Genomic DNA, 14,891 nt, shown 5'->3' with positions numbered 1-14,891 from the left:
ACAGAGCAGTGGCAGAAGCAGCGTCCAGAGACTCTGGCTAAGAGCCAGGACAGATAAGAACTGAACCAAACAGCAAACGGCATGCACTGCAGAGAGGACTCCTGGAAGGAGAGCCGAGAAAAGAGAGTCAGCAGCAGAGCTACAGAGTTTTGGGGGTAAGAACTGAACCAGACCCCCCAAAACTCCTTTGAGACCTCCGAGAAAGGAGGGAGATGGACTCCTATTAAGGAGAGGAGTCTTGGACATGCAGCACTAGAGACAGAGAGGAGCTGAGAAGCTCAAAAGCGTCCTGAAGCTGGACCGGGACGGAGAGGAATGCAGAGGAGGGTGACCTTGGCCTTCCCCCGCCCTCGCCACTGCTGCCAAGGTAGCAGCCTGAGACAGAGCACAGGAGCTCTGGTAGAACTCTTGAGGCAAAGGCTTGCAACTGAATGCTGCCCAAGATGTTCTGACTCAGGGGTGAACCCCTGAGGAAGGGACTTTCACGAAGATGCCCCTGCACTTTGTGATATGACCGTGGTGAAGCGAGTTTTGTCCCTGCTGACAGTCCACAGGTGAGGCCTTCGCTTGGAGTCGAAGGAGAGCCAAGAGGGGTGAAAGGAGACCCCCTTGTGTCTTGAAGACCCTTTGTTTGGAGACGACAGGCCAAGGGGCTTGGAGATCCCCTTGTGTGTATTGAAAAGAGATTCAGCTCCAACTGCTGCATGGAAGACATGGAGAACCTGCTGCCTTAGAAGATGCTGCTGCTCAGAGTAGAGACTAGAAGGGATCTGTCCTTCTTCCCTCCTGGACTTTTATTTGGAGGGGAGAAGAGATCTGATCCATTGTAAATACTTATGTCATGGTAGAGATAGTTGAGATCGTGTGTATAATGTATTATAATATTTATTTATTTGTACAGTCATTGTAATATATTCCCTTTCCCCATTTTTAGTCTCGTGCTTTGTCTGGAAAACCACATCTTATACTAGGTTGAGATGGGGGAGGGGGCTTAGACTAGGGAATTAGATTTTGGGGATCTCAAACCATGACATATTTGGTAGCAGAGGATGGTTTCAAACCATCGAGATAAAAAAGAGGCAAATAAACATCCTTGATCACTATTATATATAATGGTTACTGAGTGCTTCCCAGGGATGATTGATGTGCATGGAGCAGTGGTCTGCATGTGGAGCAGCTGGAGTTAAACTGCATATTTCTCTAAAACCCTCCACAGGATTGATACAGAAACACCACTATCAAGATATGCAAATTAGGCCCCCAAATCTGACAGAACCATATGAAATCACTTTTTTTTTAACCTTTGTTGAAGGCCAATCAGGCAAGTTGCAGTGCACTAGCTCATGCTGTGCTGTGCAGAGCTTCTGGTTTTAACCCAAAATTCCTGCAGAATCATGTCTGTCTCATCAAACAAAACTCACAATTAACATTTTGCTTGTTTCAAACCTACATCTTTGCTCAACAGAATGACAACATTTCACTATGACTTAATACATGGAAACACACTTATTGCCCCAAAACAGTGTTCATCTTGCTCAGCATCTTGCTCAGCAATATTCAGTCTTGGGAGCCTGAAGGATGACTATGGAAAAAGCTTCCATTCATATATCCTCTTGGTATCCAGGAACCAGCAGCTCAACACTGTTCTAATAACTAGTCTTCAAACCACGCTAAGGTGCCAGAATTAATTTTAAGATACACCAGAAGGCTTTATGATAATACTCTTATGATGTTTCATCCTCTTAGTTTACCTGCACCTGACATATAACTGGGGAAAAAATGAAACCCCAGAACTGTAAAAAATTTATGAGAACCCAAAACTGTGAAAAAAAAGTACAATGAGAACCCACACAGGTTCACTTTGTGGGACATTTTTGTTCTTTCTTTGGGTTTACTATGTCTAATAAACCAAAAATAGGGCCCCTAAACCAAAGATAGGGCTCCTCAAAGACCAACCCCACACCACAGGGCGTTGGTGTAGAAGAGCTGGGAGTCTCTCAGCTCAAACCCGCTACACGTAAAACAAATAAACAACCTGAAGGAAAGAGGGATGGGGAAATAAATACCAAAAAAAACCAATGGCAGGTGGAAAAACTCGGCGAAATGCCCGTTTCGGGTCACTTTCGCACCGCTGCCAGTGCGGGGGGCGGGTCCAGCTTTTCCCAGGGGCATCCCAGGGTATACCACCATGACTGGGAGGGATAGAGGAGGGAGAAGGGCCCAGAAGAGGGGACCAGATGGGGCCACCGGTCTCCTCTATGTCCCCGGTGTCCTCTCAACGCTGTGCTGAGGTGCTGAGGTACCGCGCCCCGCATCCCTCCCGCGTCCCCCCCCGCCGCATCCTCCCCGCCCGCGGGGCCCCGCCGGCTCCTCCTGACGCCGAGGGTGTGTTTTTTCTCGCCGTGCCCCATCAAAGCCCCCTCTGTTATTGAAATATGAGGCCGTTTCCTTCCCGGCAGGGAGGGAGCGAGACCGACGGGGTGGGCCGGGCACCGCCGCCCCGAAGAAACGTCCCTTTGTGAGGGGCAGGAGGGGCCGGTGCCGCCCCACCCGGGGGCTCAGGTGCACCCCCCGAGCTCTAGCCCCGGCTCCGAGGGGTGTGGGCAACTCTCCACCGACCACCGGGGTGCCCCAGCACGGAAGGATGCAATCCGGGAATGGGCACCCAGCCCAAAAATCCTCCCCGTGACCACCAGTACTTCCCTGTTTTACACCGGGGAAATGCATTGCACGTCTTTTTTTTTTTTTTTTTTTTTTTTTTTTTTTTTTCCCCACTTTTATTGATAGCCACAAACCCTGATATTTCTTTCTCTCAGGCACTCAGTATTCTCTACTCCCCATTCTCCTGGGTTTTTTTACAATTTTTTGTAATTCACACAAGTGCATTACAGAAGGAAATAATAGGTTAAAATTAAATGAAAGTGCTTGTTTTAATATGGAATATGTCAACAGAGATGGTATTTTTGGGACTGTCCTGTGCAAGGTCATGATCCCTGTGGGTCCCTTCCAGCTCAGGATATTCCACGATTCCAGGCAGAGGCCTGTTTATTTGCTTGGGGCTTGTTTTGTTTGTGTTTTATTTTTCCTTCCAGTGGCATGTGCTGTGAAGTAGCCGCTGAGACACAGCAGTGGTGACCCCTGCTCAGTGACACCGCCGAAACTGATGTCCCTTCAAATGTGCTTTTGCACCAGGATGTGTCAGGCTCTGGCATTTCCTGATCGAGGAGGATTGATGGGCTGCAGCCTCCTTTTGATGGTGCAGGCTGAGAGTTTGACACCAACAATGATAAAAGCTTAGCAGGGTCCAGACTGAAAAATTATGTTGGAGAGTTGCAGTGGGTGTGACACAGTTACATTCTTCTGTTTAGAGGGGGGAAGGATAAAATTAATCCACAAGACTAAATTGCCTGGGCTACCTGTGTTTTTTAATGTAGCAGATTTTAAAGGTTTAGAATTCCACATACATTTCCTACTGTTTGGAAATGAGGCATCAAAAACCCTATTTTTTTCAAGTGAAGGAAAGTGACACGTGCTTTAAATAAAAACATTATTTGAGCCCAATTTGCCAACCTGTAGTACATCATTAAGGTCTGGCCTTTTTTTTCCCCTTTTCCTTTCAACTATTGTTGTTTGATTTGGGGTTTGGTTTTTGGTCAGTTGCTTTTTTAAATAAGACACATTTATAGGTACAACAATGTCAGTACCTTTTGCCTACAGTCGTAAGAGGGGAGACTCAATCCTCATGCTTTTCATTCCATGGCATTTAGGGAGCTAAAGCCACATAATGCATGGGGTTTAGCAGACTTTTTTGGGGTTGTGTGTTTCATGATGTGAAATGGACACCAATCCAGAAATTTTTGATGCTGGAGCAACACTTTGGCCTGAGGCGGTGTTCAGAAATTGCATAAAGACTCAGAGCCAACAGTTGCCTGACATTAGGAAGTAGTGATATCAGTGCCCTGAGCAAGGTGTGGTCTGTATTTGGGGTGTAACAAGAGAAGCTGGGTTTGTTTCCTGGATTAATAATTCGATTGGAAATTGGGGATAAAAGAAAAACAGACTGGGATCCTGTTGGGTCCAGCTGTGTCCTCCCCACTGCACACCCCCTTCATGCATCACTTTCTCCCTATCTGAAACCAAGTTTCCACCTTCAAAGTTAATGCGGGGTGGAGAGGGTGTGAATAGGGAGCGGGGGCAGGGAATGAGCAGAGGCAAGTGGTCAGAAGTATCATGTTTCTCAGGGTGTCACACACCCTAAATCCCTAAATTCAATGATCCCTTCATGAGGAACACTACCAACTTCTTTTTTTTTCTCCTTCCTTTTTAATTCCTTCCTCCTCCCCACCCTTTTTTTATGTGTTTTGTTTGTTTGTTTGTTTGTTTGGGGGTTTTTTGTTTGTTGGTTGGTTGTTTTTTTTTTTTAGCTCCATGTAGTTTTTAGCTCGGGACTTGTGTGCATACCGAGAAGCTTTTTTAGGTGTGGATCTAAGAGGGCTGGACCTAAGGGGTGAGGACAGAGATCTGGAGGGAGAGGGCAGCGCGCTGGGGCGGGGGTGGCTGAGTGTGGGTTTGTGAAAGAGAGGGAAACGGCATGTGTGGGTTTATTTTTTCCTCCCATTCCTGGGTTCTGAAGGAAGCACATTGAGCTGTAATTAAGAGATCTTGGAGGCGTACTTAACTCATGACGTGTTGCTTTTCTTTTCCTCTCGGTGAGAAAGTGGCTCTCTCTTCCCTGAATCAGGTCCTCTGCCACCCAGAGCCACAAAGAGACACTCGGGACATAGACACACACACGCATACACTGACTTAAGGTGAGCTCCAAAAACTTTCTCCGCACTTCGCTGCCCTCCGTCCCAAACTGCTGGAGAGTTCTGAGAGCATCTCAAGTCGGGAGCTCTGCGCAAGGTAAAAAAAAAAGAAAATCAACAAACTAACCAAACTTTTGGAAAAGTTTGTTACTCCTTTGCTTCTCTAAGTCGGATGGGGATCCAGTGAGCAGAGCCCGTGGCATCAACTGCAGGGCTGCACTGGAGGGATTTTTGAGCGATCTGATTTGGCAGCTGAGGCGGGGGGCGATGGTGAAAGACGGATTGAAACTGGGTACCTTCAGTGTCTTTGACTTTAAGCGCTCTGTATTACCAAAGGAGAGATCAAATTGCAGCTGCAGATTCCGACTGAAAGACAAAAGCTGTGTACCTTTTTTTTTTTTTTTCCTTACGTATTTCTCCATCCATTCAGGTGCTTTTAGAAATTTTTAGGATGTAGGAAAAAGAGGATGGTAGACTGAACAAACATTTCACAGACTGGAAGTAGGTCTGCACAAAGTACTGCCCATCCCGTTCGAATAAGAAGATTTTGATAAGATGTGATATGTTGCATGCTGATGTCATGTTTGGCTATTTACTGTCAGAGAAAGCCTGAATAACATTTGGCACAGGTTTCTGTACTATCTCCACTCACCAAGAAAGTTTGATGCTGCAGCATTTAACATGTGTAGCTGCACATTAGCTGATCCATGGCTGTGGGAATTGTATCATTTTACTGTTTGTTTGGGTTTTGGGGTCAAACACATAAAAAGTTGTCATTCTAAATGTTTTTCATGGCAAAACTACTTGTGTGGTAGGTATAGATAGAAAGAGCTGGAAAGCATTTGTGTATTTGAATCAAGGAGATTTATTGCTATTTGTATGTAATTAGTGAGGGTTTAATTACTGCTGGGATCTTCCAGGGCAGAAAGTGCTGCCATGTAAATGGCTGTGTGATGTCATGTAAATGATATAACACCTCTAGGAGGCTCTGGGAACCTAGCAATGTGTCCAAGAGAATCATATGGGTAATTAACAGCAATGAGTTCATATTAATTGCTACCAAGGCTGTTTTAGTGCCTAAATGTGGAAAGAAGCAATCTGGGAAGGGTCCTGTTTTGTTAGGGAAATATTGCTAGAAATATTTATGATGTGGTAGCTGAGAACACAGATGCAGTGAGGCTGTGTAACTATGGATACACACCCTCTCCATAAACACAGTATCTAGAGGCAGGTTATTTTCAGCATGTGGAGAAATTTATCATAAGCAGGAAAATTATCCTTAGCTCCTGTGAAGAGGGAACCAGGAGTCTGTAGCCTCGTGTTAAGGCATGTCATACAGGATGCTAAATCTTTGTGCTGCACAGAGATAGCTCATGCTTCCTTGGATTTTCATATCCAGTGAAGCCTATAAAGCATAGCTAAGTCAAGTTTCTCGGGGTGTGTTATCTGAGAATCCAATCCTCGTATATTTATGGGTATTACATTTGGTGTCAAGGTGAAAGGGAAGAACACAGAATGTAGAAAGGAACAGAAAGAAAGTGAGGGGAAAATATCGATTTGTGATACTTTCCAATGCAGTGGTTAGAGCAAAGTAGGGACAGAAGTATAGAAAACAGCTTTTTCAAGTTAAACAAAAATAAAAGTCAGCGTAATAATCAAGACATTGCCAGTCTGCACTGAAATTGTGCCAAAAGGCCTGTCTTCCTAATGAGAATCCTGAATGTCTAGGCAGATTCCATTAAGAAACACCAAAAAAGCCCTGTGTCATTATGAAGAAAAGTATCATCCACAGAAATGTCCTCTTCAGAGAATTACACTGACAGTGTAAATCACAGCAAAGCATCCTTTCACTATAAACATAGCAGGTTCAGTTTCCCCTCAGCTTCAGTGAGCATGGTTAAAACAACCTACTAAAAAAACCAACCAATCAACCAAGAAAAACCCAAAAACAAAACAAACAAACAAACAAAAAAACCTAAAGTTTTGAGGCAGGGGGAGAAGAGGTTTCAGAACCTCTTGAGGCAGAGTGGAGAGTTTTCTGTTGCGTGGTGGAGTGCATTTTATTTTTAAAGTTTGTAATAATGGTACGAAGAGCTTTTTCTACTGCAAGTCCCCCGCCTTTCTGATTTTATGCTCATATGTGACTAAAAGTAATATTTTTACTCCACAACCTGGAGCCAAAAGAACCATTATCAATACTTAATGAAGTTGTTCAACTTCCCTGCCCCTCAGTAAAAGCCTGGAAATAATATGGACCACTCTTTAAAAAGTGTTTTTAGGATCTTCAAGTGAAGAGAGACTTTGCAATTGCTTATATTTAAAAATATTAAAGGTTTTCCAATTCACTGCAAGGATTAAAGTGTGAGAACCAAAATTAATATTTTCTGCTTTTCATTTGCCTTTTCACTGAAGCAGTACTTAAACTATCTTTGCAAGTTGAAGTATTTTGCATTTCTGTTTCATTGTAAACCTGACAGTGTATTTCATTGCTTAAAACTCTATGGAAATTAAATTTTTTTGGGGAAAAAAAAAGTTATTTTCATATGACAAGCTGCTTCTGTTGGTTGTGAGGAAGTATTAGACATTCTGTCTCTGCTGTTAGTAACTGTAGTATACAGTGCTGCACTTGAAAAGGGAGTTTGTAACTTGTAGGTAACAAAATGTTCTTTGGGGGAAAAAAATAAAAAAGCCTGAATATACTTAGGATTTCAATCAATCGTGTTTAAGGAAGATTAGAGGAAACAGCTGGCTAAACAAATATTAGGTGTAGAGTGGATGCAGTGGTATAAATTAATAATGCAGTTCTTTATCTGCTGTATGAATGGGAGGTTTTGTGGAGATAAGGCAATTTAACACGGTCACCACATGCCACCTAGTGGATATTGACGAGTCTTTTGGCAGATTTTTCTATTATTCACAACATCTGTAACTAATTCAGGTGCTATTTAACTGTAAGTGATTAGTTTTTTCGGGTTTACTATTAAAAAAATTATCAGCTGGGTTTTTTGTTTTCTGGTTTTCATTTTAATAGATTTTTACGGGAGGTTATTTCTGCTTTTTAAGTGCCCATTAGACCAGACAAAATCAGTTCATCTTTTATTTATAATTTGCCACTAACATCTATTTCCAAAGACTTGTTAAATCACTCAGTGATAAATATCCACAACTTAGCACTTGGTTGGATGTACTGAGCTGTTGTTGCAAAAGTGGAAGGATGTCTGTACAAATATTTTGTCAGCAGAAGTTTTGTTCAGCAGTCAGGATTTCAAAGCTCCTTCCAGAAAAAACTCTTTTATTACTTAGAATGTGCTTTTGTTAACCCCACTTTTGTTTTATCCCTGAATATTTTGTCAATGATAGCCATGGATAAAGAAAATGTTGTATTATTTCTGATGGCTTATAAAAGGTCATAAACCCTCCCCATCTTTTTCCCCACCTGCCATTTATCTCCACCTCCTTCAGACATTGCACACACTCACAGCTTAGACTGTCCTTTCTCTTTATTAGGCAAAGGAAAATTGCCTTTTTTTTTTTTCCCACTGGATTGTTTATTTGCTGGTGGATCTTCAGGTGCTGTCATTTCTTATATCTCTAAAAAGAATCCCATCAAATTACAGAGTTTTAAGCAGGCAAACATGCATTTGGACATACTTTGTGATCAGCTTACATGCTTCTACTTCCTAAGCTTTTTTAAAATGTCACCATCACCACAGCTTCCACTGCAGTCATACTCTGGGTAGCCAATGTAGGAGATGAATCCATGGTTCTGACACCACATTTTTCAAGTAGGTGCCACAATGGCTACTGAAGCAAAGAAATACTAAAATACATGTCGAATTCAAGCTTCCCCTGATTTTCATCATTGAACAGATTTTCATCATTTAACAGTCAATCAAATGGCAACATTACACTTAGCAGAACAAACAGTTTCTATGTCCTGCTCATTCTCTTAGCTTTGAAAGCATTTCTTTTTTTCTTTTAATTAGGACAGCAGAATTGATGTCTTAAACAGTATCAATAGCTCTGAAAACAAATATTTAATACGTGCATTAAGAAGTCACACAGCAGTTACCTGCACTGATTCTCTGAAAACTTTTCTCAAGGTTTACACAACATTACCATAGGAGGTTGTTAACACGAGGCACAAAGTATCAGATAAAGTGAGGGAAATCTACTTTTCCATTAATCAGGCAAAGTTTATGAATTAAAGTCTAGGAAGGTAAAATACCAAAGCAGCAAATGGGCTAATTGGCTGGATTCTCTGCTTCATAGGTGACTTACCTGTCTTTTTAGCTCTGATACTGTGAATCACAAGAGGTGCTAATGCAGAGAGATGCAAACTGTGTTAATGAGAGTCTTTGCAAGGCCTCAGATTCTCTCCTAGGACAAATCTTCCCAGTGGTGTCACTGGCACACAATGACACTACCACTTCCTAAAGCAGGGCACATCAGGGCAAAATCTGCATCCTTAATTGTCTGGCATAATAGAAATAAAATCATGAGGCCAGAAAAATGTCCCTGGACATATATAACTCTTGCTTTGAAAAATGTCATTTTGGCATTTGTCTAATGGCAGGAGACCATTATCTTGAGAGAGCTTTCCATTAATAATATCTCCTAATTACCTTAAAATGCTTGCAGTCTAAAGGAACATATGGGCAACCGAGACAGGTTAGACTGGAAATGTGTCTGATAGAAATCTAAGTGGTAGAAGACAAGCTACTCCAGTGTAGAAAGAAGGAAAAGTGAGAATCATGGAATGGTTTGGGTTGGAAGGGGCCTGAAAGGTCATCAAGATCCAACATCTATGTCAAGGAGTTACTTAGATATAGTTCAGATTTGGGTTTGATCAATTTTGTTCTGTGTTTTTGGGAGTGGATATATTAAGTTTGGGGAGTTTTTGGCTTTTTTTTTCTTTTTATTTTTTCTGCATGTCATATGTTAATTTGCACTGCTTATGTCATGATATCTGGTAACTCGTCATCTAAATTGTATCAATAAGTACTAGTGAATTATATCATGAGATATACTTACATCTATTGTGATTAACATTTTTTTATGTCCAGAATTCCTTTCCTGCATTAATGCCTACACATACGCAGAAGTGGCAGTCTCTGTGCATCTGTGGGTATCTATAAGTACTGCATTTTAATGTAGGTTCAGCTCTGATCAAATCAGACAATAAATCTCACTACACTGTGAGATTCTGATCTAGGTAAACAATATATAAGCAACTTTACTAACATCAGTAATTCAGTGAAATCAATAGCAACTCAAACAGGCCTCGGTGAATAAAACTATTTATCTATTTGCATCCATAATATCAAATGTTTGATCAAAAAGCAATGCATAAAGCTCCTAACCTGCAAATCTCTTTAGCTTTACAGTGATGTCAATAGAGCATTAAGTGCACATTCACTAAGAATAGAGGAATCAAGACCTGCCCCTATGGAATCTCTAGGCAGAAGTAGGTGATTAATGTAAGAAAAAAAATGACATTAATTGCTAAAATAGCTTCCCAAACTCTCCAATCAAAACTGAATGACTACCTATCTATTCATTAACATTTGGGAAAATACGTCCAAAATATTTATGTGATTATTATTTTCTTTTCCATACATATATTTTCGAGCAAAAAAAAGAAACCCATCCCTGAGTTACATAAAAATAATACAGCCTGGAAATAGAAAAAGCACCTTGAAAAATATGAAAACATTGTAGTGTTGGGCCCAACCAAGAGAACTATATCATAGAAAGATAATGTTGCAGTAGGTGTGGTGGTTCTTTTACTGAAATTGCAGTGATACTTGTGGTGCAACTATAACAGACCATAACGGTGCCACCACTCTCTGATCACACTGCTTGTGGCTTAAGGTAATTTTTTTAACAGCCAAAGTGATGTACATGCAGCAGTGAAGGTCTGCATTTTTAATTTCTTGCATAATCTGAAAGATTTATCTGCACGTTGTTATTTTCAAACTAAGTTTCCAGATTTCCAAATGTCTGAAGCAAAATGTAAAGTCTTACTAAGTGTTTGTAACTTGTTTCTCTAATGGCTTTGATTATACAGACATAAAATGAGTGGGGCAAAGCATGACAGCTTCTATTAGCAAATCTTTCAAGCAGGCACATTTTTTTTTTTTTTGGTTTGATTATTTTGTTCAGATGTTGTTGAATATATTCTTTGATTGGTTTCATTGGAACAGATTTTCACTGGTGCACTTCAAATACAGTTGGACTTAATGATCTTAAAGGTGTTTTCCAACCTGAATAATTCCAAGAATGTATTAATGCAGTGACTGTGTATTTGTCTGGTTGTGGATGTTGTGGTGTGCCTGGTCACAGGTATCATGCCATGTTGCTCTAATGTACTTTGGGGATTTAATGGTCATCTCTGTGAGCCAAGAACCAAGGAGAGACAATAAAAGTGTTGATATATCAAAGGGTTTCTAGATTTTGCCCAGCAATTATAGATGCAATCAGTGTAGCCAATGAATGGGTTGTTGCTTCCCGTTTCCAGGCATTTCACTCTGTTTTCCCTCATGGGCAGGCTGAGAGAAGCAGCCTCCATATATGTTTTTTTTAATGTAAGTTCAGCTCTGATCAAATCAGATAGTAAGAAAAACTTTCAAATCCGGTAGGCCATTCTCCAGCAGGATGGGAGAATAATAGTGGCCACTTTAACATCCTCATAAACAAGCCAGGGTGATATTGTCTTGATTAAAGTAGTATGACATGTTTTCAAAACTGATTAGGAAACAAATAGCTCACTGTGGAAACAGAAGCTCATTTTAAATAGCATTTTGCCAGGACTAGTCAGCATTGATACTCTCAAGGTTTTCATTAGTAACTTGGATAAGTGGATAGAAAGTATGCATAGGTTTTTAGAAAATGCAAAGTAGGAAGGGACTTTGAAGTTAAAATTTTTTTGCCAGACTGGAGAAAAAAATAGGGGAAAAAGTTTAAAAAACCAGAATGTGGTAAACTGTGGCAGAAATAAAACAACCCACAAAGATGTTTTGGCATCTAAAGAAGCAGAAGAGTGTTTAACAAAATCCGAAGAGGTTAATGAGTGTTCACAATTTGTGGGTCAAGACGGTAACACTTCCTTCTTGAACGTAGAGATTCAAATACATTATCTCTGCAGACACAGTTCAGTCCAGTCTGACTTCAAAACTCACCTGGGTGCACGGAACTTGGCAATTACTTATTTTCAATCATGTACTGCAAATCTGAGGCAGAAGCAGCATCCTTGCCTATGCATATCACTGTTCTGAGGGATAGCTGATAAAAACTTTAGATTTACTGTTTCTCAAGACATATCAAGCAGCAAAAAAATATGCAGAGAGTCGTGAGATAACTTCGCTTGAATAGAACTTAGCAAAGGAATAACGAGCATCTATCAGTAAATTAAACTACCACACTTATGGAAAAGTGTCAAGAGAAAGCACAGACATTTATTTCCAGACCAGGCGACGTAGATCTTGTAAGGGTGACCTCTATTTGGTGCATCTGATGATTGATGGAGATTCTGTTGTTTTATCTGAGGAATGCTGGTTCAGGACTGCACCATGACTGAATTACTGCAATCAGTTTGTTTCCTGACATTGTACTGGGGAAATGTACTTTATTTCTAGCTGATTATGTGTTTCTTCAAAACTGTATTTATTTCTGTGACTTGTAGTTTGCAAAATAATCATGTCAGAGAACAACCCTCCTTCTGCAATGATATTCATTGACTCTTTATTATTACTTCAGAAACTGCTATGGAACTTTGATTTATAGGTTTTATGGCTTTTTAAAATATATATATGTATATTAGTACCAACTGTCCAGTTTATATTGAGTTTCCCACTTAAAAGGAAACCAAAATCATATAGATATAAGTGTAGAAATGGTGACCACATGTTGGAGGGCAAGAGCTCACCTTATAAACATCCAAAGAGAGGGAGGTAGGTGTCTCTAATGTGAAAGCACACCATCTTTTAAGTTCCTTTGATACCAAATAGCCAATTTAGCATATTTTTTATGTCAGGCTTGAATATTCCCTAAACTGTCACCCCAAGTTGTCAGAAATCCAGAATCTTGGTTCAATAAATCTTAGCTCTTTGTTTATGCCACCCAATTAAATGTTTTCAAGTTCAGTTTAAATGTTCAAATAAGTATGAGCAAAAGGAAAATTAAACACTCTGCTTGTCAACAGATGTAACTTTTTATTCTCATGTTTTTAGGATGCATGTTGTCATTTTAGGAAATCGTGAAAAAGGCAATTCTGATTCTCTGTGGGTACATAAACTCTTCCCAGACTTCAGTAAGTACAATAGAGCACACAGGAAATACCTGTGGGTTTACCTCAAGGAGAATTTGGTTCACACTCCTCTGTCGTGGAAGCTTAAATATGGCAGATGGCCTAGAAAGCATAACAGTCTACTCTTACAATTCCCACAACGTTTTTTGGGTTTGTTTTATTAGGTCATCAGTTTTGGAGTCATAATTTTAGATAACAGTCTTGACTCCCAGTAAGAAAATCTTTTGACCTTTGTGCTTATAATGGAAAGCTTGAATATGTGAACTGCAGAGGCAAGTTAGAGAGAATAAAGAAGAAAAAAGGAGAAGATATTACAGAATTATGCCAAACCTCCAGTCTAGCATCATTCCCTGTTGCCTTTTGAGGAAAAAGGAAGAACAAAAATACTAGGAAAAAAGGAGTGAAGTTAAACTAAATTGCACTAATTGCTTTTCCTGACACAAGAACAGAGAGTAGGAAGCTCCACTCTTCTGTGCAGGGTAGCTACTGCTGTAAAATGTTGAACAGGCCTCCTAGAACTGTGTTTAGCTGAAGGAAGCAAAGAAAGACAGCATACAGAAAACATGAGACTCATTTACACTGTGTTTTTCAATTGAGTCTTCAATTTCCTATCATGCAGCCCTTAATTGCTCTTGGCTTTGACCTTTAATGCAATTCTCCAGCACTAAACTGATCAGCATCTCTAGATTGACTCAGGAAGCTGTGGCTGCATCATGGATGATTCAGTGCTAGAAGAGCCTTTTGAATCGCTATCTTTCATCTCAAAATGACCTAAGATATATCCATATAGTGCATTGCTTGGACAGTGAGGAATGAGCCAAGAAATTTGCCTGTGATGCTGACCTTTGCTTTACTCTTTCTCAAATAAAATCACAGTAGGAGATAGCCAAAGGTCCACAGGCACAAAATAGACCATTACCAACAAGTTAGTGTTTGTTGTATGCTTGTGATACAGTTTGTCATTTCACTGCTGCAGGAATTCTGGTGTGATTACAAGTCAGGCAACTCTATTGAAAAGCTGAAGACCAGCACCTCACTGCTTATATCTCGCTGCCACTCAAACTGATAACTTCTCAGTTCATAATGGAGTGCCCACAGAGGACTTCCAGGGAATCACTATTGCCATCTTAGTTCCTTTCTGTTTCAAGGGGAGAACTATGCTTGCTGTATTAGCAGAGAATACATCACAACATTGATTTGAGGTTGAGGCACCTGAAAACAAATAATAATTGTTATCTTTTAATTATGTATTACTTGCAACATGGAAGAAAGCATTGCTGAGCAGTTAGAACATTTTACTGTAAAGATATTTCACTGTGGATTATAATGAAGTCCAGAGGAACGGCGTGAAGAGTCCATATCAATCATTGACCATTGCTCAGTTGATACAATATCACTGTTTTTATGCAAGCTCAGAGTTCCAACAGGATTTATGAGTTTTACTGAATCACAGCAAGCCAGTCACTGAGCCCAGAGCAACAATTCCACTAGAAGCTGGAATAATTCTCAGCACTCATATTGATTTGGGGCTGCCATTGTCCACAGTACTTCAAATAGTGATTATTCCAAATAGAGAAGAGATGTTAAAAGTAAATGTGATTAAAATAAAATAATCTAGGCTGCTGAGAGTACTGGGAATTCTGAACGTTAAAAAAAAAAAAAGGAAAAGGTATTAATTTGCCCCAGAAACTTTCCAACTCACTTCTAGAAAAAAAAAAAAAAAACCAAAAAAACCTACACAGAGAAGATGTAAAAACAACAATAAAACCTACAAA

The 14,891-nt window shown here is 40.3% G+C and overlaps 1 protein-coding gene across 1 annotated transcript in view; it reads left to right on the top strand.

Annotated features, from left to right (window-relative positions):
• The first annotated feature begins 4,780 nt into the window (after positions 1–4,780).
• Positions 4,781–14,891, top strand: part of HAPLN1 (hyaluronan and proteoglycan link protein 1) — a 55,048-nt gene continuing 44,937 nt past the window's right edge. Inside the window, exon 1 of the mRNA XM_064641260.1 lies at positions 4,781–4,905. The gene's annotated coding sequence lies outside the window, so the exon portion shown is untranslated. The remainder of the gene's footprint in view (positions 4,906–14,891) is intronic.

The sequence above is a fragment of the Pseudopipra pipra genome, chromosome Z (genome assembly GCF_036250125.1).
Source record: "Pseudopipra pipra isolate bDixPip1 chromosome Z, bDixPip1.hap1, whole genome shotgun sequence".
NCBI lineage: Eukaryota > Metazoa > Chordata > Aves > Passeriformes > Pipridae > Pseudopipra > Pseudopipra pipra.
This window is presented reverse-complemented; position numbering and strand designations above follow the sequence as displayed.